The 26,747-nt window shown below is 39.9% G+C and overlaps 1 long non-coding RNA gene across 1 annotated transcript; it reads left to right on the forward strand.

Annotated features, from left to right (window-relative positions):
• On the forward strand, window positions 1–26,415 carry LOC124861295. Its single transcript, XR_007036588.1, has 4 exons — window positions 1–468; window positions 9,862–9,940; window positions 10,116–10,182; window positions 22,560–26,415. It is a non-coding gene; the product is annotated as an uncharacterized LOC124861295 (long non-coding RNA).
• Window positions 26,416–26,747: the final 332 nt, after the last annotated feature.

Consider the following 26,747-nt stretch of genomic DNA (forward strand, 5'->3'; position numbering starts at 1 on the left):
CTAGCTACTTGTGCAAACCATGCTGCATTATTCTGCTCATACAATGCAACATCACACTAGTAATTATCAAAAAGGGGTAGGGCAATCAAAAATAAAGCCACTTATTGTTTATCTTTTCACACACATTGCTGAGCTGCCTGCCCCTCCCACTATTGGTGGCTTTCTCTGTGTCGCTGTCAAACCCCAGGGTTCATTCATGTCTATTATACTAACAAATTAAATGAAACTGAGAGCCTCATTGGCCTTCAATGTTAGAAACAGTCTGGGTTAGAATCATCCAGACAGTTGGGCAAGATGTAGGGCTGGCAGGAATAGAGCAGAGGCAGAGGGACACAAGTCACTGATAGGATAGGTTTAGATTTTAGCTACTGATGGATGTTACAGAGCTTGCTTTGTGTTTGTTGGACCTACTGATGGATACCTGGAGAGAAACAACATGAGGAGTCCATGGATGCCTTGTAAACATAGGTATGTTGATCCAACTAAAAGAGGGAGGGCCCTTAAAATGTTAAAGTGTTGGATGGTTCATGTTAGAAATAAGCTTGAATACATTGAGCTATCTAAACATAAAATATGCTTGAATGTTTAAGCTTGAGCGGGAAATTTATTTTTCATACCACCTGTTTTGTTATGACGCAGCAGAGACTTTAAAAGTCACCCAGGTCATTTAAATATTGGCAGAACAAAATTACCTAATTGCATCCACTTGTAGATAATGTTTTTCACCTTTTCTGAAACTTCAATTTCAGACAGCGACATGTACCCTTGATTTGGTATGAAAAGGACACTTATTGGACACCACAACATTAAAATACTTCTTAACGAGATCAATAGTCTGACCAACTAAGCTCATTTACATTCATACAGGACAGATTTGTAAAGTGCAAGACAAATAGTTAACCTGTCAACAGATTATTCCACATGAGCTGTGGATATCTGCAGCTCCTACAGAGCTACTTAAGACCTGTATGCTGCTTCTCTAATAAATTATTTCCTTGCCTGTCTGGGTGGGTTTGCCATACTCTTTATCTGCCCGTCCCTGCTTGAAACTTCTCCACAACCTTCTCCTTGACTTATCTGCTGCCCTGCTTCAATGATGGAGTTTATCCAGCAACAAACCTCTGAAAGCAGAAACAGTACAGCTGCATTTATACTCAGAATAAATGACACACTATTTACTAATTGTGGTACTAAAATACACAGAGCTAAGTCCAAATGTATGACAGGCTTGTTAAATTTGTTACAACAACATGTATTTGTTCCTTCCCCTTTACAATTAGGCAGTATAATGTGTTGGTCTATCTGTCATGTAAAATCTCAATAAAATACAGTGCTGTGAAAAAGTATTACAGATTTTTGTCATTGTTTTGCTTTGTAGTCACCTTTAAATATTTCAGATCACCAACTACATTTTTATCTTGGGCAAAGATAACCTCGGTAAATCAAAACAGCATTTTTTAAATGCGTTCATTTACTGAGGGGAAAAAGGAATGTCCCCCTCAGTCAAATCATTAATTACATGTGATTAAAAAACATTTGTTCAAAAACAGCTTCATGCCAGGCCTGATTATTACCCGACCTACAGATATGATGAATAATTTAAGGAACATCTCTGAGGACTGAAAAATCTCAGAAATTAACACATTACCTTAAAAAAAATAATTGACATCTATCATTCTGGAAAAGATCACTAAGCCATTTTGAAGACTTTGGGATGGCTGCAAGCCAAAGAGAGCCATGATTCAGAGAAAACATGGAGCAGGGATGAACTTTCCAAGGAGATGCCAGTTAACCAAAATTACTCCCAAGAGCTCGACAGTCTCAAAAGAACCCAGAACAACATTTAAAGCTCTGATGACATCACTTGCCTCAGTTAAGGTCAGAGTTCATGATTGAACAAGAAAAAGAGTATGAGCCAAAAATGGCCTCCATGGGAAAGTTCTGAATCCAAAGCCACTGCTGACCCAAAAAGAACATAAAGGCCCAACTCACATTAGCCAACGAATATGTTGATGATCCTCAAGACTTTTAGAACACCACTGTGTGGACTGAAGAGACAAAAGTGGACCTATTAGGAAGGTGTGGGTCATGTTAAGCTGACCCAGAACTAATGCAGCATTTCAGAAACAGACCTTTAGTCAACATGGTGGTGGTAGTGTGAGTGTTAGGGGCTACTTTGCTTCCTCAAGACCTGGACGAATTGCCATATTTGAGGGAATCATAAATTTTGCTCTCTACCAGAAAATCCTGCAGCTGAACAATGATCCAAAGCACAGTTGCAAGTCAACATCTGAATAACTTAGAAAAAACAAAAGGAGGTGTTAGAGTGGCCTAGCCAAAGTCTGAACTTCAGACCTCAAATTTTAGCATAGGAGAGTGGGCCAAAATTCCTGTGAGGTAATGTTAAAAGCGCATTGCCAGTTAACACAAAGTTGGGATTGCTTTTTTCCCTTAATGAGTGAAAGCATAATTTGAAAACTACTTTTTATATTTACTCAGGTTACGTTTATCCCATATTACTTTTTGTTGGATTTATGTGAGACGAAAAACCAGAAACAAAAGAAATCTGTAAGGAGGCAAATGCATATGCACAACTACTGTACAAAAAACATAGTTCAACAGGTATAAATACTGTGGCAAAGCACTGTATGTAAACTAAGACTTACTGTAGTGCTGAGACCAGTTGTAATGATCTAATGATGGGGTAAGTGAAGGATGTAGAATATCCTAAATCTTTCATTGGTTTTTTTAGGTTTGGGTAATCATCTTTGAGAAACACAAAGATATTGCCCCTTTAGTAACTATCCAAGGATTCATTGTAGGAAGTGGAGAGGAAACATGAGTTAGACAGAAATGAAAAGGGAAGAAGAAAATGTGATGAAAAGGTTATGGAGGGAGGGGAGAAAAGGGCAGGTGGAAAACTGCTCTTTAGGGTCTTTAAAAGCAGCTGGTCCTGGTTTGAAGCTTGACCCCATTTAGGATGGATGAGAGACATCGAGACAGACTGAGAGAGAGAGAGATAGACCCTTCAGCCCCACTCTTAAAGGCCCTCCACAGGAAGTCCCCATTCTTCCTGGAACAGACACCCCCCACCAACAGCTGCGAAAAAGCCCTCATTTAGGCTGAGTGGAAGACGGAGAAAGAGTGGACCCCCATCCTCCTCCTAGGGGGGGCCCTTATATCAAAACTTCCCCTCAGCAGGCAAGACAGAAATGCCAGCAAGAAGGGAGGCTTTAGAGTGTTTTATCATTTCATTTGGTTATTGATTTTTGTGTGTTCTTGTTAGAAGCCAATTTGACCTTTGCAGGAATTTGCAGCTTGAAACCCAAACATTCTTTGATTTATTCTTTGGAGAAAAGTGCTTTGCATGTACAAACTAAAACATAATAGATTATAACTACTTCTGAATAATCTTTCCTGCATTTGCTAGAGTCCATCTGACATCTTCAATGAAACACATTCAAATTGGCAATACTTAGGGAGAAATTTAGAAAATGACTCCTACACAAGGTAAGAAAGACTCTGCAGCTTGTGTTTTTCTGCCTCAGCTGACCAAAGGTTCTGGTCCACAGAACAATTTTCAGACCTGTCAGTAAAAATCTAGCTGTTGTAGTGTTGGTGTTAAATGGGATTAGCTGTTCCTGGTCAGTGACACCAGCTACAAACACAGAGTTGTCTGCTCAGCCGGACGCCTGCCAAATGTTTGCAAAGTTAACATTGTCAGTATTTCTAGTTTGAGAAACAGGAACCAACAAATGGATATTTACTCTAACTACTACTAGTATGAAAAACAAGTATAAAATTCAGTTTAAAGTAATAACATTGCACCACTACAACCATCTCAACCATTTTCTATTCATAACCATGCAGAAACAAAGACACGAAAATCAGTATGAATCATATGTAGATCTACAGTGATTGGCAAATATATTAACACCCTTTACGCTTTTGTACATTTTGTCATGTTAAGGCTCAAGTTGAAGGAAAAAGGGATCTTCCTGCTGTGAGGGAACCCTCCACCAGTCTCATATCTTTTAAAGCTTCTACCAGCTTTTCTTGCAGGATTGCTATGTATTTCGCTCCATCCATCACACCATTAACTCTGAACAGCTTCCCACTTCATGCTCAAGATGAGCTATCCCACAGCATAATACTGCCACCATCTTGTTTCACAGTCAGGATGGCGAGTTCTGGATAATGTGTAGTGTTAACCTGAGGACAGACCAGATTTTATCTTCAATTCCCTGTTGGGAAAAGGCTGTTCTGATCTGCACTAGTTAGGGTCGGGTTGGCTAAAAAGTCTGCAAGTGGGTGTGGGGAACAGACCAGACTCGACCTCAGTTACAGTCAATCAAACGTCTGAAATGTTTGGTTCCGAATCCATAAAGAATACTGTGCATGGATTATCAACCAAACTACAAACGCATCAAGTGTAATTGCAGCAACTGTCACTGTCGTCAGTGATTGTTTGTGTCTTCTTCCTCTGTATTTATCTTCTAAAGGTCCTATTGGGCATTGAAAAAATAAAAATGGGTGCATAAGTGCCAAGAAACACTATATTTACCCTTTAAACTGCTGCCCTCACGAGTTTCGAAGAGCTCAATGAACTTTAGCTGGTGTAACAAATGATCTGTGGACCCTCGTCGGATGGAGATCTGTGATCCCGTCTTTTAGTCGGCATTAAAAATATGCTGAAAACAGCCTGTTAGTCCGCCTCTTTAGTTAACTGGACAAAGCCTTTAACCATTTTCCTTTCACTTCCCCAGTATGCCCAATCATGTGTTAGTCTGTAACATAAAATCCCAGGAAAGTACATCATAGTTTGTAGTTGTAGCATGACAAATTGTGAAAAATGTTCGAGGCACTCTGAAGTAATTTCACTTTTGTACTTGGATCTGATAAAAATTATTTACAAAGATCAGGTGCTTAGCTTAAACCAGGTATCACTACCCTGTAGTCTGAATGATTCATAGCATCTTGTCATACAGTTGATGGTGTACTATTTGAAATATTTCCTCACCAAAAATGGGACACCTGTCAAAGAAGCTGGTCCCTCAGGATGATGCTAGTTTCTGTGATGTTTGGATCCTTCTTCTGTCAGCTGCAAGCATCATTTGACAGTTTTTGGCAGAGAATTTGAGAATTTTGGAAAATGAATATCTGCAAATATCAATGTTTTCATTGCTGCTAAATCTGTGTACTGACAGCAGAAACGAAAAAGATGTAGATTTAAAAAGGCTGCTGCTCTTAGCTCTTTACATTTATTGGGGTGTAAAGTTAAACAATTGTCTCAAAACCTGCTACACTCAGGGATAAATGCCTTTGCAACAAGTCACTCTGCTGTGAATGGTCAATTAATTAGGGAGCGAGAGAAGTTGCATCAAAATACCCAATAACATACCAGTTCCCAGTTTTAATCAAAGGCAAGAACACATGGTGGTGACATTTTTAAACAGAATGGAGGCATTTCATTAAAATCAGGGTACAAATCACATTTCCTGCTGAGAAACGAAAAATAGATTACAGTGAAGTAGTGATGAAGATGACGAGCAAAAGGAATGGCAAAGTGGAACTGATCAGGAGTGTGATTTCTCTTCCTTAAAGAGGTATAGAAGGAGGCTGAAATTATAAGACGGAGAACGTTAGTAGACTATAGTCTGAACTTTCCAGCTACCAACATCTTGGTTAAATGTGATGTTGGATCCAAACCAAATTACTGTAATGACTATTTGAGAGATTTCATTAGACAAGAAACCCTTAAAAGAGTTAATTTACTTATGATTTATGTTTAAAATGGTATGTACTATAACCTTTAAACCTTTTGAATATTATTCATGTCCATGAAGTTCCAATTTGAGAACTTTGATGGTCTTTACCTCCAAAATATATCAAATTATGAACTACAATTTCTTCAGATTGTTTATTCAGTGTATTTCAAATCAGAAAAACTTCCAGGATTTTGGTTTGCTGTAACTGCCATCAGTTCACATACCATAGAGGGTTATAATAGCACAAAATGATTCAACCACTTGGCCAACCTAGGCTCATAAATCTCTAAAAAGTCAGTTTGGGGTGAACCATATTTCTAAGGAATTGCTGGCATTGGGATGTATTTCTAGTCTAGCCATAAAAGATGTACTTGGGGATATTAACTTAAAAATAATGTACATATTTTTCATGTATTCTCCCTGTGAGGCAGTATTGTATGCAATTTTAGCTACTTTTAGATCCACATGGTTTAAACCTTAGCTACATGAAAGATTTAGGTTGTGTTTTAATATTTGGGAAACTGAGCCAACAGGTATCAAACAGTGTATTGTCTCAGATATGTGTGTATGTGCATTAGCCTGACAGGTTGAACCGATACCGATCGGTCCAACCTGGTCGGCTTTGATCTGTTCATTGTGTTTTTGCGCTGGCCTGGACCCACTGCTCTCTGAGGGACTATCATTGCTGGTAATCCACTTCATGGTCCACTAATCTGTTTTCACCAGGGTCCCCCCCCCCACCCCCAGCTCTCTTTCTCTCTTTTCTTTCTCTATTTTTCTTCTTGTGACCACTCCTCAGCAGGGTTCCTCCCTCTCTGCTCACCTTGCTCTTTAAAGGTCACATCTTTATTCTTCTCTCTTTCCTTCTCCTCCAGCCTCTCTTTAATAACACTAATCTTACTACACAAAGAATCAAAGATTTCAGGTTTACTGTCTGTCCATTCGAAAATCAAACTCATAATGAGAGCTTAAGCATCTTTCTACCTTCCATTTTTCCCATATCATTGCACTGTTTAGCTCTAAGATAATCTGAGTAAATACAAAATACAGTTTTCAAATTAGGATTTCATTATTAAGCTAAAAAATAACTAGCAAACCAACCTGGCCCTGTGTGGAAAACTAATTGCCCACTACATCTAATAACTGGTTGTCCAACCCTGCAATAACCAGCAGTGAGATGTTTACATCACTGTAGAGGGATTTTGGCCCACTCTTCGTCACTAAAATGTTTTAATTCAGCTGGTTTGGGTTTGAGATTTTTGAGCATGAACAGTCTGTTTAAGGTCATGCTCCAACAGCTCAATGAGGTTTGAGAACTGGACTTGGACTAGGTCATTGAAAATGATGCTTTGGCATTTCATTTTTGCACAGAGCTAGGTTGGTGCATCTTTTTCACTTGATAAATTAAATCATCATTTGAAAACAATGTTTTGTACTTACTCAGGTTATTTTTTGCTGACAATCAAGACTCAGGGTTTTGGAAAGGCTTTTTGCATCTCTCATTGCTGAATGCAAAGAGGTGCAACATGATTTCTGAAAGCTCTCCAGTGATCATAAAACAGTGGCATGAACAAGGAGCACAGACACATCAAAAATTTGCAGGAACACTTGAGTGAGAAGATTTTTGAACAGATGATAGAAAAAAAATTCCCACTGCATTTTGCCCAATCAATGTAGGAGACACACCAAACTTATGGAAGAAGGTGCTCTGCTCAGATGAGCCTTAATTGAACGTTTTTGTTCTACGTGCAAAATGCTACGTGTGGTGGAAAACTACCACCCTGAACGCACCGTCTGCACCTTCAAACACAGAGGTGGCAGCATCATGCTGTGCATAAAGAAAGCCCAACTACACCCCACAGATTTTGAAACTGCACTATATTGCCAAACGTATTGGGCCACACCACCAAATCAGTTAATTCTGGGGTTCACTAATCACTTGCATGGCTACAGGTGTAGCATAATTAACCATAATGTATGCCTTTAGGTGTAAAACACATATGTTCAATTAAAAACAGCAAACTGTGAAATTTTAACTTATGTGGCCTATTTGAAGAATTTCACATGTTCTTTGGCTCTACACTGAGTTGTACTTAACTTGACTCTCCTGTGAGAGCTTCTATTTGATTCTTCCCACTTACCACGTGGTCAATGCAGGTGCTGATGATTTCCAGCTTTTGTAGTACTTGTCCATTTGTAATCGCTTTGGCACTGCCAAAGAGAGAAAAAAGCAGAAGAAATCCAATCCCCTTCAGCTCCATGTACACAATGATAAACAATAGAGAACCTCACAATTTTATGCAAACCTGTGGTTTTGGTTTTTACTTTGGTGTTCTAACCTGCTTGCAAGCTGTCCTGGATGTTTCTTCTCTCTATAGTTTGCAAGATGATCTGTTTGAATTTCCGCACCCTGGGGCGGTTCACTTTCAGGTGAACCAAGATCCACGTTTTCAGGCGACCCAAACTTTGGATGACCTCTCACACCTGGCACCGTAAAATACAAACAATCAGTCAAACAAACCAAGGAGATGAAGTGACATATTATTAACGGTTCCTATACATGACCTAACAACTTAAATCCTTGCAATACCTTGATATTCTGCTGTGTAAACCACAGCAGTATGATGTAGTCTCTTACGCTCCGCTGTCTTTTTCTGTACGGCTGCATTTTTCTCACTCAGGAATGCAGAGCATTGTGGAAGGCACCTCGCTGCCTCACCTGCCCGTCATACTGGGCAGCTTCTTGTGATAGCTCCCGAAGTGAGCAGCTGCTGTAGCTACAAGACTTTTTCCTGGCAGTTCGGTCCATTCTTTCTGGTTTCCTTTCACCAAATGTATTAAGACACCCGGGCCATCCTGTTGTGAAAAAACCCTTATCTGGTGAACCATAGACCGCAAAGGATACAGACAGCGTTGCATTCTGTGCATCCACCACACAGTACAATACAAGAGAGGTGGAGTTTCCAAATTTCAAAATGCATCTGTCTTGTGCTTGAGACAACAATGCAACTAAACTAGCTTTACTTGGAGACACTAAGTGAGTGAAAATTATGATGAAAACCATGATGCAGAGAGCATGGTGGGGCTTGTGAATGTGTGTTCATTTTGTGTCTGATTTCTGCCCAGTCTGGATCAATTTGATGGATATTCTCTATCTATTAGCTGCTTCACCATGTGGTACAGTGTGCTGCGGACAAAGTTCATCAAATTACAACTTTGGGATATTTCGCTTTGCTCAGTTGTTTTACAGAACATACGATACATACAAATGGATTTTAGTGCAGCCGGTACAGCTTTCAGTGTGAAAGCCCCTTTAAAGTTAAGTCGTAAAACCAAAAATCGTTAGACTTACACTCTAAAGACTCAGGTCTCGTGAACAATCTGTATCTCATGTAATTATGGGTAGGTCACAGTGGCAGAAGGCAACCTGACGGTGAATCCTGGTCCCCTATTGGCCACCCAAAGCACCGCATGACAGAAACTGCAACTGTGCTTCTGTACATTTTAGCTGCGTGCACATCCTGTCTTCAGATAATTGCCGTGGTCAATGATCCACTGCAGTGACATGCTACCAAACAACAGATATTTACAGGGGAGCTATATTTTTAAAGGGGAGAATGTGGTTTTACACTTTTTATGCATGTAATTAGTGGTTTAGGACCCTTACCAAGCTAAGTGCCAGGTGAAAAAAGCTAACAGTTAGCAGTAGCTAACATTAGCTAATTATGCATGTGTACAAATCATATGACATAATCTTCCATATGTAAACTGTTCAGTAAGCATCAATTCAGTTGATTTTGCCAGGGATGTTTATAATGGGGGTGGTACGGGTGATATAGTCACCATTTTGCATTGGTGTATGTCTAAGCAGATGAAGAGAAAGACAGCCTGCATCAGTAAGGGGCCAATAGTAACAAGAAGACAACACAGAATGACAGACAGGGTGAGGAAGACAGAAGTGATAGATTCAGGGAGTGAGAGAGAGAGGCGACCCCACTGACCAGAATACTCTCGCTGACCATGAAGAAAACACAGAATAAAACATTTTGGAAAATCATTTAAACACTTTAAAAACTAATACTTCTATTTTTAGATGTTGCTCAAAAACTACAACAGCTGACAGGGCATGAGAGAGGAGCCCCCAATAACCAATGGCCCAAGTCATCTCCCAGGTATACCAACTCAAGCACAATGGACTTTGAATTTTACTTGAGCCCAAGATGATATAGTGGCAGATTTAAAGTCCAGAATAATCCATTAGATGTCTTATGATGAAAACAGTTACCTATCTGATCTTGATGGTTAATCTCTGCTGAATAACTGATGAATAACTTATCTTTTAAACAGATATCTCCAAATGAAGAACTGATGGACCCGTCCATAAATGCCCGAAGCTCTTCCTAGAACACCTCAGGTGACAGGAGAAGAAACATTCAAGCCATGTTGTATACCATACACATAAGAGTCAGTGTTAACTTCATTTCCAGGATACAAAAACCAGAAAAAGCAATGTTCAGAGATGTGGGAATTGCTGCACATGTAAAGGAGAGAGTCACATCAATGTAATGATGGCTTGGAAGGAATTTGATTGAGGAGAAAAATCAAATGCATCTTTAATAAGTACCCTAACTCAGTATTACAGTAAACAGGTACAGGAATATCATACATAGATCAAAACTGGACACGAGGCCTTGAGGTTGACTGCAACCCATAATATTTCATAAAGGGGTCATAGGGAGTGAGAGATGCTGACAATCATGAAAACATTTTGCCAAGATTGGATGCAATTAGCAACCATGATCCAGTTATCAAACAGACAGAGCCTCATGATGCAAAATACACAAGCCACCAAATTCAGAATGAAATTTTAGAACCATTAGCTGCAATAGTACCTTCCTCTATCATTGAGGAGACCAAAGATAGACCTAATGGGCCTTATTAGGCTTTCCCTAATGGCAGATAAAACCAAAGGTGCAAAAAATAAAGAACAGATCTCTTTTGTGTTGAGGTACTATTATAAAGGAGCTGTAAAAGAAAGCTTTCCGAACTTTGAATCTGCAGACCGCCTTGATGCGGCATGACACAAAAATACTGAAGAGATATGGTCTGGACTACAAAAATAATCTGGTATTCTGGTATCATTCTGGCATTCAAGCTCATATCAAGGAAGTGACAAAGCAGGCGTTTCATATCATTGCAATGCTCACAGTCTTTATCACGTTCTTGTTGACAGTTAAAGCAGTCCCAGAAACTAAATGATTTATTTGTGTTGTTGCAGAGCCCAGTTGTTATGTCCTAATGAAGTGGTATGGTATAGAACCCAGAGAGTTTCAACGATTGAGAGGGACAAGGTGGGCATGTCAGCTTATCGCTTGCCAAATTGTAATTTATAGAGTACCTGCTATTATATCTGTCCTTGAGGACTTTACTGCAAAAAACAGCAGAGACATAAGTACCTATGCACAGGGTCTGCTTGCTCAAATTGGCCTGCAGTTCATTGACCTTTTGGTGACAGGCATTAAGGTTGTCACTGATGCAAAATGTGTCTCTGACATTCTGCAGTCTCCCTGTCTTCATTGATGTTCAATGGTAGATCTTCTTGAAGTCCTTGTGCAATTTTCAAGAGTACAGAAATTAAGTTTTAAAGACAGCTGAAAAATGCAATGTGGAGAGAGATCCCATTTCAAAAAGACAACAAACTGTTAGATGGACATAATGTCATGTCCTCTTAAAGGGGAGTGTTCTGAGCAATCCAAAGACACTTTTTATAGCAACATATTCTACCCTCTACTTGATAACATGATTAGTGAGTTAAAGAGACGATTTCCAAAACCAAACTGTGATGTAATGCTTGGAATCCAAGCCTTAAATCTTTCAAGCACTACATTTTGCCTAGATAAGGCTCTACATTGATTTGCTTCTATTTATGAATGCAACATGGAAGACCTCAGACATGAGGTGAACCAAATGAAAAGAATCCTGGAGAGGAAAGTAGCATCTGGCCTACAGAATCCTACTAACATAGTAGAGATCACAAAAATCGTGGAACCTTTTAAAGAGCTATTCCATGAGCTCTTCCTGTTATGCAAAATTTCTATAACTGTAAGTGACAATTTCTGTGAATGTAGTTTTTCCACCCTCAAGCTGATACCTAATACCGACCATGGATGATGACAGACTGAGCAATCTGGGTATTTTAAGTGTGGAGTCTAGACAAGCAAAGACCCTGGACTTCAGAGATTTGGTAAATCGTTTTGCTGCAAACCATAACAATTAGCAGAATACAGCTGTTGTGAGGCTGTAATTTTTAATTGCTAATGTTGTGAATGTTATTTGTGTGCATCTATATATATACAGGGGTTGGACAATGAAACTGAAACACCTGGTTTTAGACCACAATAATTTATTAGTATGGTGTAGGACCTCCTTTTGCGGCCAATACAGCGTCAATTCGTCTTGGGAATGACATATACAAGTCCTGCACAGTGGTCAGAGGGATTTTAAGCCATTCTTCTTGCAGGATAGTGGCCAGGTCACTACGTGATACTGGTGGAGGAAAACGTTTCCTGACTCGCTCCTCCAAAACACCCCAAAGTGGCTCAATAATATTTAGATCTGGTGACTGTGCAGGCCATGGGAGATGTTCAACTTCACTTTCATGTTCATCAAACCAATCTTTCACCAGTCTTGCTGTGTGTATTGGTGCATTGTCATCCTGATACACGGCACCGCCTTCAGGATACAATGTTTGAACCATTGGATGCACATGGTCCTCAAGAATGGTTCGGTAGTCCTTGGCAGTGATGCGCCCATCTAGCACAAGTATTGGGCCAAGGGAATGCCATGATATGGCAGCCCAAACCATCACTGATCCACCCCCATGCTTCACTCTGGGCATGCAACAGTCTGGGTGGTACGCTTCTTTGGGGCTTCTCCACACCGTAACTCTCCCGGATGTGGGGAAAACAGTAAAGGTGGACTCATCAGAGAACAATACATGTTTCACATTGTCCACAGCCCAAGATTTGCGCTCCTTGCACCATTGAAACCAACGTTTGGCATTGGCATGAGTGACCAAAGGTTTGGCTATAGCACCCCGGCCGTGTATATTGACCCTGAGGAACTCCCGAGCACCCGAATATCCCTTCCAGACAGCTTCCTCTTGCGTCCACAGTTAATCCTGTTGGATGTGGTTCGTCCTTCTTGGTGGTATGCTGACATTACCCTGGATACCGTGGCTCTTGATACATTACAAAGACTTGCTGTCTTGGTCACAGATGCGCCAGCAAGACGTGCACCAACAATTTGTCCTCTTTTGAACTCTGGTATGCCACCCATAATGTTGTGTGCATTTCAATATTTTGAGCAAAACTGTGCTCTTACCCTGCTAATTGAACCTTCACATTCTGTTCTTACTGGTGCAATGTGCAATCCATGAAGACTGGCTACCAGGCTGCTCCAATTTAGCCATGAAACCTCCCACACTAAAATGACAGGTGTTTCAGTTTCATGTATATATATATATACAGACCGACAGACCGACCGACCGACCGACAGACAGAGATCTAAATATTGTCGAGGTGTGTGTGGATCAGGTGTCTTGAGATTTGATTTGCAGCAAATACAAACGACTGGTTGTTATGGCAACGTTTTTCACCAATGCGAGTCAGTAAAGTTAGAGTTAAATTCAGTTTCCAGTTGTTGTGTTTTTATTTACTTCTAATGTCTAGCATTTATAGTCAGTAACGCATACACTGCAGTTCTGACACAGAATATTCTGCTGTTAAAGATACATTTAATTTATTACCCATGAATGTTTGCAGACTGTTATTGGCTCTTATGTTCTTTACAATTCTCATGGTTTAATGATGGCCACACAGACGTCTCCCAAATATTTGGGTCTTTTCAGAGCAAAATTACCTCCTAACCGTCCTCCGACAACTTCCCCCGAAACAAAGCACCACCCTGTTCTCCAAAATAAACTGTCGCTAACCTATTCCTTTTTTTTCCAACATGAATGCCTATTTAATTATTTATTATTACTAGTACCTTATTAATTTTCACAAACTGGAATAAGTTATATGTTCAACTTAATGTATTAAAACAGGCAAAGACAGTAAAACGTATTGTGTTAAATTAGGAATAAAGATAGTCATTTTAATTCATTACCTACAGCAATTCTGTGCTTCATTTGGAGCAGGTGGCATGCATCTGGTGTAAGAATGTTAATTTTAGTGACTACAGATTGGGAAAAAATGACTTGCCAACTTCTCATTCAAGGTAATGCAACTTTGTTGTGTTGTTGTGCAACAAGGCAACATTCTTGCTGTAGAGTTTAAGAAAACATGCTAACAGACAGCTTGGAATCAGCAAATCTATTTTTTATTTTCTTATTTATATTAGGTCTTACTTAGAAATTAAGCATAACAGCTTTGGGTTCCATTCAAACTAAATCAAAGATCATTTTCATCCTTTCTCCTGCAAATCATAAATGCTTTACCAACCAAAGGCGAACGCTATTCTTAGTTTTATTCAAACAAAATGTTACTCTGAAACTTAAAGAGTGAAATATGTTTTAATTTATAAAAATCTACCTTCTGCCAGAAATAACAAATTTCTCAATGTTTAATTTAGCCAAATATATAAACTACTCATTGTCCTAAAGAGTTTCTGTAATCTGGAAACAGTAACAACAAACGCTATGAAGGAAGGATCCAGCTTTTTCCTTTCATCCAATCCTCTCCTCACACTTCAGCTTCTCACCGCTAACAAACCCAATCAGGTTTCTGCCTAGTTCCTATACACACACAAACACGAACACGTTGTCTAATCATATTCCTCCCTATCTAGAAGCAATCAGTGATAATGTTGGCTGCTCCCGAGCGCCGCAACAAAACTGGCAGAGAGGGTGACACACAAGCTCTAATTAAATTAAATGTGTGTGCAGCGGTGGGTGTGGGGGGAGCATAAATTAAATGTAACTGTTGCATCATCAGTGTTTGACCTGTGTGTAACAGATGGAGCAACGATTAGAAATAAAGATTTAAGTGCTAAAGGTCCGAGCTGCTTCATTAAGAGGAACACAAATTTACCTCTAGTACAACAAGCAATTAAGATTTTTAGTTCTATTATTATGTGAAGACTTGAGTTTTTTATTTATTAAATCTGATTTTTAAAAACCTTGGTTCAGCATTTGTTGTTTGAGGTGGTAATACAACCAGATACATTTTTCTTGCCCCTCCTTGAACTGCCACCTTAATGTGGTGGAGGGTTTTGAGTGCTCAAATGATCCTAGAGGCTATGTTGTCTGGGGCCTAAATGCCCCTGGTAGGGTCTCCCATGGCAAACAGGCTCTAGGTGACGGGTCAGACAAAGAGTGGTTCAAGAATCCCTCATGAGGACAAAAATATCGAGGCATGTGACGTCGCCCGGTACGGCGGAGCCGGGGTCCCACCCTGGAGCCAGGCCTGGGGTCGGGACTCGCTGGAGAGTGCCTGGTGGCCGGGTCGCTCCTCGCGGGACCCAGCTGGGCCAAGCCCGAACGAGAGACGCGAGGCCATCCCCCAGTGGGCCCACCATCTGCATGGAGAACCGTGAGGGACCGGTGCAAAGAGGATTGGGTGGCGGACGAAGATGGAGACCTCAGCGGCCCGATCCCCGGATGTTTAGCCTAGACGCCTTCCTCGGGAGGTGTTCCAGGCACGTCCCACCGGGAGGAGGCCCAGGGGACGGCCCAGGACACGCTGGAGGGACTATGTCTCTCGGCTGGCCTGGGAACGCCTTGGGCTCCACCCGGAGGAGCTGGAGGAGGTGTCTGGAGAGAGGGACGTCTGGGCGTCTCTGCTGGGTCTGCTGCCCCCGCGACCCGGTCCCGGATAAAGCGGAAGACAATGAGTACGAGTAAATTTTTCTTGCTTAATATTCTATGATTATAGATAGGTTCTGCACCCTGAAGGTAAGGCCAATATCTAGTACGAGCTCAACCTCTTATAAACAGCAGAGTTTACCCAGTAAGGTCTGTGAACAAACAGGTGGCCTGCAATGTAAATGCTGCTTATAGTGCATTCCTCTCTGAAAAGCTGACTAAAAGGAGGTAATTCCAGACATTGTTCAGAAGGATGGCATAGTTTCATTACAAAGTTGATTTGAGAGGTGGTAACTCAGCTAAAATGATCCTAAATATTTAACAATGGAAACCAAAATCAGAAATATGTGGATGAAATCGGAGAACCACCATAACAAAGCTGATTAGCTACTTGGTGATCAAAGAAGGTCTAAAGGGATCGGTGAATACTGTAAAAAATTAGAAACCCCATATCAGCAAGAAGCTCTCTGTAGTTCAACTTTTAAATAAAACCCAACATGTTCAGAAGAAGCTACAGTCTGATCACACCCAATATTGAATTCACTTTTTAATAAAGCTGGGCAGAAACTAAGTTAAACCCAAAATGAACATTTTTGTCAAAGGTAAGCTAATAGATAATATAAGCAGAGCAAAAGCGGACATCTGCCACCATTAAACAACTTCTGTCTCAAAAACTTTTTTAACTATGCCTTTAAGAAGCACTTTATCTGCAAAAACACCTAACAGACCCACATGCTGTAAAAAGGTTGTTTTGTCCAGCAAGAATAATATCATAATGCATTTTCTCCATGAGAATCCCAAAGTAAACAGAAAGATCTCTAAGTGCAGCCTCAGATGTCTGATAGAGACACACAAAACCCATTAACAAGTCTTCCTACCACAATCCAAGCCGTTCATTAGGCATCAATCAAAATATGATGTGTGGTGATTAAATGAGGAGTGCTAATGCTTTATAGCACTTGTACATCAGGCCATTTTAGTATGACACCTGGAATAGGGTAAAATGGGTAGGAGGAGGATGTCAGTCCCTGTGTTGATGGCTGGAAAAGGTTGGTGCTGTCTGGCTAATTCATTAATAAAAATATCAAAGAAATCAACCTAACATTTTCAAAGTTAAAGTACAAAGTCTTTGTGGTGTTAAAACAAATCTCACACAATGTAAATGGCTACATACTGGTACATTTCTGTTAATTTGGATGATGACTTGCAGCTAATGAATACCCAAAAATTCAATTTCTCAGAAAAGTGAAAAGCATGTCTAGGTACTGGACTCATTTTGTAGAGATTGCTGCATCAACAGCGTAGCATAGAGATGCAGAGGTGTTAAGGAAGCCATTCTTGGGTCTGGTGTCTCTCATATTCCTCTTCACATCACACCATGGATTCTTAAAGGGGTTTAGGTCAGGTGAGTTTGCTGGGTAATCAAGCACATGTGGTCATTAAAGCAGTGGTCTTGGTCATTTTGGCAGTGTGATTAGGTACCAAGTCCTGCTGGACAAGGACATTGGCACCCCACATAGATTGTCAGCAGTGGAGAAAAGAGGAAAGTGTTCAAAAATCTGTGTAGATTCTACACTGTCTTTGGACTTCATAAATCACAGTTGACCAACACCAGCAGATGACATAGCTTCCCAAATCATCACTGACTGTAGACACTTCACACTGGACCTTAAGCAGCTTAGATTATGTGCCACTCCACTCCTCCAACAGACTCTAGGACCTTGACTTCTAAAAGATAAGCAACATTTACTTTCTTCTGAAAAAAGGACTGAGAAGGTAGCACTTTTCCCCAGGTAAAATGCTTCTTTTTATTTTAAATGTGTTCTGTCCAGCAGAGTAGCACTCAGAATTCATGTCTGAATGCCAAGAAGAAGCCCAACAGGCTTACTTTCACAAGAGGAACATCATGGCTTTCACTAGATTGCTTCGGATCATTTCAAATGCAATGGACTCAGAGAGGGAAGCAAAGTGGGGTCAAAAGGTTAAAAGGGAGAGAAGGAGATACTCCCTGGTCCAGGTACCGATACCCCAGAGGGGCAACCAGCCCCCGGATCCAGGAGTTGGTCCCCTTCAGACAGGCAAACTGGCCAAGCCACCAGTTCCCAAACACACAACATCACTGCCACTGCAACATCGGCCCAGGGAGAACCACCAACCAGCTCAACTCCACCGTCATTGCCCCGGATGCAACGATGAGTGTAGCAGCACACCGCAGAGTCCATGCAACGGCAGACCACCCATCCAAGAGAAAATACAGCAGCCCAGTGCCGGTTTCGGATGTTGTCTCTGGTTCAGGACTGGTATAACATCGTGAATGCAGCAACTGTAGCCCAAGTCCTGGATATGTCTATGTTTGGTGGGTCTTTAAAACTGAGTCCAGGACTTGTGGACCTTTCCTGAACTCTTTACTGGACTTTTCTTAACAATCCAGTTATGTTATTTGTGTTTTAATGTTTATACTCTATTTGTAAAAGGTGGTATACAATAATCTTTACTTACTTGAAACCTTTTTCTACCAAATGTTTTCCATCCCCAGAATTTTCCAATTACTTGCTTGTATACAACATTCGGTGAACAACCAGCTTCTTCAGCCATTACCATTTGTGGCTTACCCTCCTTGTGTCTGCTCAACAACTATCAACTCCGCAACAGCATAACATTTCTGTAATAAAAATTATGTGTAATATTCAAATTTTCTGAGAAACCAAATATTTGGTTTTCAACATAAATAACCAACTTAAATACATCACTCCATATGCAGTGAATCTAAACTAGTTTCATTTCTGATTTGAATCACCAACTTTACAGTTACATACACAGATATAACATTTTAATGCAGCAAAGGCTGTGACCCTCAGGTCCTGGGATAAAAATCAAAGGGACATTTTTTACATCTGAACGTATAACTGCAGCTTAACTCCTCAGTGTCTGTATGAGGGATAATAACAGATTTTCGGAAAAGATTTTTGATAGAAACAAACGCACCCCTATTTAAATCTATCCCGCCTCATTACATTTAGAAATATTAGTAAAACTGATCCATTATCTCTTTCTTCTGCAATTAAAAATCACTCCAGAAATCACTTCTTAGCTTCAAATTATGACCTGGTACATGAATACAACAATGGCCCATTGTGAATATTTTGGATACCCTGGTTCCAATAAAAACATGGACTGTTTCCTTCACTCACTCTGCCCCCAGTGAACACAAGAACAACACAAAAATAAAACCAAGGGCATGTACTGCAACAATCAACTTAAATATAAAGCTGCCATTTCAAATGCCAAACCTCGTTACCTTGCTACTATCATCCAGTCTGCTGAAAGAAACACTCAGACTTTTTTCTCAAAAACCTCCTGAGACATTTGCTTCTCAATTGGTTTCCACTGCCCTTTGTAATACTGTAAGAAGGCTATCACCACAGCCTTCTTACATCATGCATTCCTCCCTCTCCTCTGGTTCAGTTGCACTACTCCTCAAAACAGCAATTATTATGCCAATCCTAAAAAAAAATCTGGTTTAGATCCAAATGACCTAAATAACTTTAGACCTATTTCAAGTCTTCATTTTCTGTCAAAAATCAGGGAAAAAACCGCAGTTTTAAATGTCCACAATTCCAATCTCTATGAACTTTGAAAGGACCCTATAAATTAAATATATTATTATGATTATTATTATCAATATTATTAAAAGTCATCTGTGTTTGGCTTGTGGGACTCCTGAGGCGGCTGACGGGTACTGTGAGGCCAAGCATGCCGCGGCCCAGCCTGTGGCGGTGGCAAAAACTCGGGCCTGGGAGGATTTCGGTGAGACCATGGAGAAGGACTACCGGTTGGCCTCAGTGCAATTCTGGCAAACCATCCGGCGCCTCAGGAGGGGGAAGCAGTGCTTTGCTGTTTATAATGTGGGCGGGGAGCTGCTGACCTCGACTGGGGACATTATCGGGCGGCGGAAGGAGTACTTTGAGGATCTCCTCAAGCCACAGTGATGGCGGAGCTGTGCCAGTCCGTTGTGGTGAAGAGAGAGCTGAGCCGAAAAGCGAAGTGATTTACCGGTCGGTTTACGTTCCTACTCTCATCTATGGGTCACGACCGAAAGAACGAGATCCCGGATACAAGCGGCTGAAATGAGCTTCCTCCTTAGGCTGGCTGGGCACTACCAGAGATAGGGTGAGGAGCTCAGCCATCCGGGAGTAGCTCGGAGTAGAGCCGTTGCTCCTCAACATCGAGAGGAGCCAGTTGAAGTGGCTCGGGCATCTATACCGGATGCCTCCTGGACGCCTCCGTTGGGAGGTGTTCCAGGCACGTCCCACCAGGAAGAGGCCCAGGGGACGGCCCAGGATGCGCTGGAGGGACAATGTCTCTCGGCTGGCCTCGGAAAGCTTTGGTCTCCCCCCGGAGGAGCTGGAGGAGGTGTCTGGGGAGAGGGACGTTTGGGTGTCTCCACTAAATCTGCTGCCCCTGCGACCCGGTCCCAGATGAAGCAGAAGACGACGAGACAGTTATTAAAAATGGTCCCAAAAGATATTTTGTGCCTATTCTCTACAGTCTCTATTTTATTAGATCGCATGCCAAGAAACCCTAAGTAACACAGAAACCCAGTGTCGAATCAACTAAACTGTTTTTCTAAGCATTTAAAATGGCAGAGTTTGCAGTTGCATATTCGTGTGCTTTTCTGTTTGCACATATCTGCTCTGTCAGAGCTGTGGAGCTCCAGCAGAGCTGACAGCTTGCTGTGACCTCCTGTGAGCCTAAAACCAACAAAGTGTCAGCTGCTGCACAGGAGAAATGCCTTTGATTAAATTAGGCCCCTGTGTGTTCTCAGACCTAATGGGCGAATTTGAGCGACCATACAGCGCAATCGGCAATAGGCTCTCTATACAGATCTATTGTGTATTAGAAATTAGAAGCAGAAACAAGGGAACTTTATAAAGAATGCTGACAGAAAAATTATTTTTTATTCTGATTTTCTCTTTACAAAAAAACCTGTGTTAAGAGTTTTTGCCGCCACAAAACAAAAATCCAAAACTTTCCTCACAGCTCAAGAATAATGTCTAAAAGCATCACTTTGCTGAGAGATGCACAAAGTGCATTTTTCCTTTCAAAAATAAAAAGCAGTAGGAGTAGTCATCCTAAAATTTACCACAAAAATTTCACAGAATATAGAACAATTAAATAAATTCATTCAGAAAATAAACAGTTAAGAAAATCAAACCTGGCATTTCAAGAATCATTTTAATTTACCTTCTATCAGATAGTTGCTACAAATACTTAAATCTGTACTATACATGCGAACCAAAACACAGGAAAGACATTTAGTTCAAACCTGACTGCCTATTATATCTAATCTGTGGACTCACCTGAAAACTTTCCTGAAAATTATGATTTGTTTTCCACAACAGAGTTTGCAGGGCAATATACATTCACATTCAATAAATTAGAATATTATTAAAAGTTGATTATTTCAGTAACTCCATCACTGAGTGAAACACATTATATAGAATTAATTACACACAGATCGATTTAAGCCTGTATTTATGTAAATTATGATGATTTTCCGCCTACAGCAAAGGAATACGCGACGTCTCAGATTAAAATATTATATCAGACCAAAAAAACATTTTTAATACAGTTAATGAAAAGACTGTTTATTACCTATTTAAAGGTTATTTACAGAATGTTCTTTTAAGCCTGCAAACGAGCCTCATCAGAATATATAATTTATTGAATATGACTGTATGTTGGATCAATAGGCTGATGGATGGATGCAAGGACTTAATGGATCTGCTGTGACCATCTTTGGTCACAGAACACCTTCAGAGCTCCCCTAGAGGCTTTACTCCTGCAGGTTAGAGGACAGGCCCGCACTAAAGCAAGACTGAGGTCCTGTTCAGATCTGGTATAAACATGTGTCCTGGCTGATTCAGCTACAAGTAGACAAGTCTTGGTGCAACCACCTACAGTGGCCATGTTTTCTCAATGTGTGAACCACACTGTGGTTCACTGGAGTCCCAAAGCCTTAGGGATTGTTTGCAACCCTTTCCAGACTGATAGATTCCAATGAGTTTGTTTCTTATCTGTTCTTGAATTTCTTTAGATCGGGGTCTAATGTGTTGCTTTTTGAGACCTTGTCTGCCTTCTTCATGCCATCAGACATGTTCTGTTTGAATGACTTCTTGATACTACAGATCTGGCAGTAATTAGGTTGGGAGAAATGCCACCTTCTAAAAAATGTGGTTAATCCCAGATAATTCATAATTTAAGTAATTACTTTCTACCAGAGAGCCGATTTATTTATTTTTTTCTCTTGATAAATGAAACAATAGGGGGCAAATACTTTTTCACAACACAGTACACCTACATTACAAGCAAATTAACATGTAGCCACGGCACACAGTGGCCCATCAACACAATAGGCAAGTCTAATGATGTTCTTGGAAACTCAGACCCATTAAGTCAAGTGAATCAGATATTACCATAGTTAAGATTCATTCAAGTTGCATTTTGTAGAATGATGAGCACAGATGCAGTGTCTTTTAAACACTCAGCATCAGTGCAAAAACAGATGATTTTAACAGCAGAAATCCTCAGCTCTGCACACCTTTAACACAAAGGTTGCTGTGCAAAATGTGAGTAAAAATGCAGTTGCTATAGAGTTCATATTTTTATGTGATTGATTTATGTGATTAGCTCCAAACTTTACTCATCCATACTGCACCTTGTGATTCTGTTTGATTCTGTTTTAAGCTTAAATATTGCTTTAAATAATTTGCCAACTCTATTTTTTCCTCTTGCTTCTGTTCCTCTGCTTTTATACTCAAAGCTGTTCTTAAAACCTGGCTACAATCCATACAAAGTTTAAATTTTGCAACTTACAAATAAAATGATATAGTTACATTAATCATATTACATATGCTTTGTTGCAGATTTAAACTCTTACTGACTGAGGGAGATGGGTCCTTTATGAAAATCTGGATTTGATGTGTCTTCCTCCATTGTCGGAGTCCCAGAAGATGACAGGAAAACACAGAGTGGACCAACTTAAGAACAATGTGAACCGGACTTCAAAAGTTACAATGGCCGAACTGATTAATGTACGCAATAGAAATCGCATTCCTGAATAATGGACTATGAAATTTCTGGTTTTTTTTTTATACAGTTTAAAATGTAGTACAGAGAGAAAATACAGATCCCTAAAACTGTGATTTTTCTGTTTATAATAATCAGGACAAGTAAATTTTGAGTCTATACACAGCAATGCCTCTTTTTTACCCAACAGACAAACTCTGACAGCCTTGGCAGAAGAATAAACAACCATCTGTTAAAAAATTAACGTAATATTTATTTTAGTATATATTTTAGTTGAAACCAGGGGTTTTCATCAGAAAAACAACTGTATTCCTTTTGCTAATTATATTTAATGTTAACAATTAAATTTGTTTGTTGTTTTGACTTTCAAGCATAGATTTAAGCATATATATAGATTAGAAAGCTGACACATTCAGATGTTTTTCTTAAGTTCTTACACGAAGGATTATGAACCTTTCTGCTCTTCTGAATATAGAGTAATACAAGTTAAATACGGTGATATTAGCTGGTTATTTAGTCTGGCTATCTGCTCAGGCTACCAGCCTGCAGTCTGCTGCTTTACAGACATGCTGCTGGGAGTTTACTAGCTGTGGTTTTGAAACATCTTGATCAGAAACATTTCTAAACCAAATTAGTCCTTCTTTTAAGCGAGTAAAAAGTGTATTCTGATTTTCAGCCGCTCGACTGACATCTGTATACCTTGATGCTAGGAACCAGTTCGTGTCATATCATTGCCACCAATACAAATATTCCAATACAGACTTCCTCATCTTTGATCTAGAAACTGTTTCTGACTGGGATAATTTACCAGTATACTACCACTGAGATGACTGACTCACTTCAGATTAAGGGACGTGTGGAAAACTGTTCATTTGGACTAATCCCTGTGTGGGTTTTACAGATGCCTTAGCTTGATCAGTGTTAAATCAGTGTTCTGATGGTAAATGCTGTTAGTCTTTGTTTATTTGTTTATGTGCTAGTATTATGCTCTCATTAACTCAGTCTTCCAATGTTTAGAAAAAAGGTGCTGCTGCGGGCTTTTATAATTATCACTTTTTGACATCAACCTGCGGCAAGTTAGGATGGTAGAAAGTGACAGACAGGAGCTAAAACAGAAATATGATGTGATAAATTTAATGCCTGCCACAGGGGTTTCCCTTTTCTCTTCATATGTCCCACAAAGCCGTCAGCTCTCAAAGGTCAAACCGCTCTAGACTGTATTGTAAATTAAACGACCAAAATGGTCCTGGAATTACAATCACTCTGGATTAAGCTGATTCTCTGTCTCAGCTGTCAAATGATTCCTCAATATATACCTCAAAGCTGAACACCGGAGGTAATTTATTAAGCCTTTTGACAAACTGCCTTGCCTCTCCTTCCTGGATCAATACATAAATAAATACTACATTAGTAAATAGAGCTACATGTTGTTTCTGACAGGATATAATTATTTGGTCTATGTAAAATATTTCTGTCCATTTCCTGACCTGATTTCTGCTTCAAGGGCGCATGTGTGGTATCCGAGTCTGTTAGAGCAATCACACAATGGAGTCCTCTTAACGAGCAATACAGCAGCTAAGGAGGAAAATCTAGCCATGCCAACATGGTTCACCAGCTCGCTGAGAGGCGGGCAGCACCTGACAGATGCCACTTTGGGGGCATAATCCCAGAGGGATCCAAAGAGGCGGCACCTGACGGGAAGCCGAGGGATCAGGAGGATGATGGAATACCAAACCACAAATTACAGTTATGTTGTCTATTCCATACATATGTTTTTGTGTGTGGGTATGTCTTTGATTACTTGTAAAGCCTAAGTGTTTCAAAGAAAAATTTTTTTTAGATCAGACAAAGATAACCAACCATCCAGACCTAGTGGTCCTGGTATAGATAAGTAGATCCACCCTCCCTTCTTAAATCATGGATAAACTGAATTAACTACATTTTTAACAGCTGAGTTCAGGTTAACCAGCTACACCCAAGCCTGCTCATTGTCATAACTGTATAATCAGGAAATCGCTTAAACAGAACCTGCCTAACAGTAACAAGTTGGCTAAAAGATCCCAAAACGCAATATGTTATTCTGTTATCTTCCGAAATTTAAGGGCAGATTTTAAACAAAGTCGGGAAAGGGTTTTAAATCCATTTTTAATGCTTTGGGACTCCTGGGAACCACAGTGAGAGACAAACCTTCTCAGAAGAGGTCAGCCAACCAAAATTACTCCAATACACCCAGGAGGTTAAAAAGAAATCAGAACAACATCTAAAGCTCTGCAGGCCTCACGTGTTAAGGCAATAACAGCATCTATGGGACAACCAAAATCACCGTGATCACCTTAAGACTTTTAGAAATATATCTTGTGGACTGATGACACAAAAGTGGATTTCTTTGGAAAGGTGAGCTTCCTGTTACATAAGCTGTAAAACTAACAGAACATTTCAGAAAACTAACTTGATGCCAGCTGTCAAACATCGTGGAGGTATAGTTTGATGGTTTAGGGCTGCTTTGCTGCTTCAAGACTTGGGAGACTTGTTAGACTTGATGCAAGCATTAATTCTGCTTTCTACTGGAAAACCAAGAAGCAGAATGTCTGCCATTCAGTTTGTGACCTTAATCTCTAGGGTTGTGCAGCAGTACAATGATCCAAAACACGCTGCTAAGTCCACCTCTCAATTGATTTAAAAAAGGGTTTGGAGAGGCCTAGTCAAAGCCTAGACTTAAATCAGATTTGGATGCTGGGGTATGACTTTTAAAAGGCCATTCCTGCTCAAAAACCACAATGTGGCTGAATTAAATTATTGTGTCTCCAAGAAGAATGAGCTGACATCTCTCGACAGCTATAAGACTCCCTGGCAGATTTTGTCGCCAAGGTTAAGGGTGCAATTAGTTTTTCCCATAGGGCCAGGTTGGTTTGGATAGCTTCTTTTTCTTAATACATGAAATATTGATTTAAAATTAGCTTTTTGTATTTAATCAGGTTATCTTTGTCTGGTAAAAAAAATGTGTTGGATCATCTAAGTGAAGAAATCTATTTAGTGGCAAACACTTTTTTACATTATTGTATAGGCTTTCCGAATTTTTCACATGTTCAATGGATGCATATGTGTAATATTAAACAAAAGCAGTACATTTAAGTTTAATAATGTAAAACCTATCTTTGTGTTCTTAGTTCCCAGCAAGTCTTTTATTGTGAGAGATATACACAACCCTATTTCAAAGAAAAAACTCCATGAGTTACGGATATTTTTTAAAGGCCTTCTTTAAATTGTATTAATTATTCCTATTTTCATAATAACACATTTACAACCAGAGTAAAATGGGTTTGTGTAATAAAATTTTTGCTATTGTGGTAAACTAGAACTGCATTAAATAAAAGAGAATAAAATCATCTGACATTTTGAAAGTGATCTTTCATAGGTAATGATGGACTAAATAAATATAAAACCCAAGCAGGAGAAGCAATCCTGGGCCTGCTGCTGCAGGCCTGCCTGGTTCTGCTTCTGGAGCAGAATTCTGTCTCGTTAATTGATTAAAATGTGGCCATTAAAAGTCTGCGACATGTCGAACATTTATTATAGGATTACTGTAGGCTTTTTTTTCTGTCCTCCTGTTTTTTTTTTTTAGCGCTGCTGAAACAAACAAAAGATGTCCTTTGAATGGCACGTGCTCCAAGCGTCAGTCACCTGTTTCCTAGCAACGGGCACAACAGAAAAAGCACCTGTGGCTCTGAATAGACGGCTGTGTAACCCTAATTTAGATATAAAAAAAAGGTTTGGTGAGCTACTCAAATTAAATAAAACATATTAAAATAAATTGCATATCAAAAACACATGAAAATGCCTATTCAGTGTGTTTTCTAATAAGCTTTAAAGTATCCAAAATTGGTTTTAATAAATAAATGTAAGAATAATAACAATAATAATAGATGCCACTTTTAAAAAATAACTCATAAGCAGGGTCAGTTAAAAGATTTCCTGAGATATAATGTAGCAGAATGCAATTTGTTTAATACAAATTAATATGTTCG

This window comes from Girardinichthys multiradiatus, chromosome 24 (assembly GCF_021462225.1).
Source record: "Girardinichthys multiradiatus isolate DD_20200921_A chromosome 24, DD_fGirMul_XY1, whole genome shotgun sequence".
NCBI lineage: Eukaryota > Metazoa > Chordata > Actinopteri > Cyprinodontiformes > Goodeidae > Girardinichthys > Girardinichthys multiradiatus.